This window comes from Micromys minutus (genome assembly GCF_963924665.1).
Source record: "Micromys minutus genome assembly, chromosome: 3".
Lineage (NCBI taxonomy): Eukaryota > Metazoa > Chordata > Mammalia > Rodentia > Muridae > Micromys > Micromys minutus.
The window spans coordinates 89,439,222-89,441,747 of record NC_137972.1 but is presented as its reverse complement, the minus strand read 5'-3'; the positions used below and the strand labels follow the sequence as shown (position 1 = coordinate 89,441,747).

Here is a 2,526-nt window from a genome sequence, read left to right as displayed (position 1 = left end):
CAAGTTAAATTAGCCCCACATAAACTCGTACCTAATAACTCTGGGCTGCATGTGCCTGGAGCTCCCATTTAGAAGGAGGACTTCAAAGCCCCAGGCTGGGTCACCAGAGGTGGTTATCACCATCCCCCAACACACACACACACACACACACACACACACACACACACACACACACACACACACCTCTTTTCTTTCCTCTTCTCTCTTTAGAATGTGGTAACGGAGACATTAGTTACTAATGTGTAGAGCTTGTTTGGTGAATCCTCATCCTCATTACGTTTCCTGGACAAACGTACTCGGATACGATATGGAACATGCCTTACTCCCTTGGCCCAGATGGCTTTATAGAGCCTGGTGTCAATGCGCACATCTGGAGTCCCCATTTCCTTCGTGGCAAATTCCCGAATTTCTTTGAGTGCCAAAGAGCACGCTTCTTGAAGCCACTCCATGGATGCGCTTGTGAATGCTGATGGTGGATTCTCGGGTCACCACCTCGTGGATGGCAGAACTACCTTCTTGTCGCTACCCTTCTTTGCGGGAGCCATTGCGCCGGGCCCAAGCTGGAAAGGAAGGGCGCGAGGGATTGTGGGATGGAAAGTCGCGTAGCCGTACAACTTCCACGCCTCTTTTCTTAAGATAGAAAGTTATTTATTTGCCCGTGTAGCTACCACGTGTGAGCAGGTGCCCATGGAAGCCAGAAGAGAGCATCAGATTCCAAGTTTTACAGGGTTGCAGGTGGTTGTGAGCTGTCTGGTGTGTGCTCGAGGATCCAAACTTGAATCTTATGGGAAAGAAGCAAGCACTCTGAACTGCTCAGCCGTCTCTCCAATCCACACCCTCCACTCTTAAGAGCAACCCCAAGACACAGAAGCAGATCTCCAGCAAGCCTCAGGGGGCAGTCCCTCTGCTGAGGGGAGGAAGTGGCAGGAGCAGAGAGCGGGTACTCTCTGTATGCAGGCTGGCAGCCAGCGCGGGGAGCCATCTTCCCCCTTCACACTTACCGAAGCTCTGCAGGCTCCTTATCTTTCCAGTCACTCCTCTCATTGTAGCTCTTCATCCTTATCTGGGGTATGACTGATCTCACTAATACTACAGACTTGAGGTAGGCATTCCTTCTGAACTTTCAAGAAAGAAGTAATTGGGTCATGAGAAGCACCCTCAGAAGGAATGCCTACCTCAGGAGAGTGGGCTAGCTCCTTGTGGGGAAAAAAAATCTAGTTACATATGTGCTCCCACCAGGTGATGTCATCCACCATATTGTCAAAGAACACTCTCACCCAGAAGTCACACAGAGCAGGCTATTTGATCACTGAGTCTGAGCTTCCCCGACTGTACACTAAATAAACCTCTTTAGTTTATAATTATCTCACCTCGGGTATTTTGTCACGGAAACATAAAACAGACTGAGATGGGGCTAGAGAGATGGTTTAGTTGTTAAGCGCAGGCTTACTGCTTGTATAGAGACCCAAGTTCAGTTTTCAGCATCCACATATGGTAGCCCACACCACATGCAATTCTAGCTATCCCAAGGATCTCTACTGGACTCTGCAGGCACCTGCCCTCATACATATTCTTGCATGTGCACACGCACACACACACACACACACACACACACACACACACACACACACCTTTATATATAATTAAAAATGAAAATAAATCTTAAAAAAGAAACAGCTAAGATATATCTTTTTTTTTTCATTCCATTTATTCTACACACATAAGCACATGAGTAGGCCAGAGGACAATTTTCAGGAATTGGTTCTTTCCTTCCACCATATGGGCCCCAGGGATTGAACTCAGGTCACCAGGCCTAGTGGTATCTCCCTGCATTACGATATGTTCTAAGAAACAAACAACCATGAACCAGACAACTCCACATGGTTCTGTCTAGCAGACTGGGCTGTTGTCTGACCGAAGCCTCCACCCAGGATGAATGAGAACAGTGGAAAGGATGTGGGGGTGAAGTTCCTGACCCTGGGTCTTAGGCTGGCTAGGGTCTTGCTCTGCTTCTTTGAAGCACTAAGAGCCAGAGACCTGCCCCTCTCTCAGCCTTAGTGTCTCTGTTCCAGGGTAGTACCAATTCTAAGACATTGACTAATTCATAAAGGATATTCCAAAAATACCATCTGGGAGTCAAGACCCTGGGTTTAAGATCTGGGGTGACGGGAGTAACGAGTTAGGGATAATGGCCACAGCGGCAGCCTCCAGAATAATAGAGCTATGAGCTGCAGAGCAGCCGGAGCTGACTGGACTGACCCGGCCTTCACTGGGCTTCTCAGGAGAATCCCATTCTGCTCCTAGCCAGTGGGAGAAAGAAAACAGAAAACACTGGTTCTTAAAAGGAGGCTGAGCTCCTAGACTCAAGATGCCCTCCAAGGATAGTCTGTGCTGTACACAGTGTGTGTGTGTGTGTGTGTGTGTGTGTGTGTGTGTGTGTGTCTTGCCCCACACCTGGGGACCTGCCCTGATCAACCCTTGAAGGAAAGATAAATTTGTCAAGCTTACACAAAAACACAAAGACTG

At 48.2% G+C, this 2,526-nt stretch overlaps 1 pseudogene across 1 annotated transcript; it reads right to left on the bottom strand.

Annotated features, from left to right (window-relative positions):
- Positions 1-206: 206 nt before the first annotated feature.
- On the bottom strand, positions 207-545 carry LOC308419066 (large ribosomal subunit protein eL31-like; annotated as a pseudogene). Its single transcript has one exon. The product of its transcript is annotated as a large ribosomal subunit protein eL31-like (transcript).
- Between the last annotated feature and the right edge of the window lie 1,981 nt (positions 546-2,526).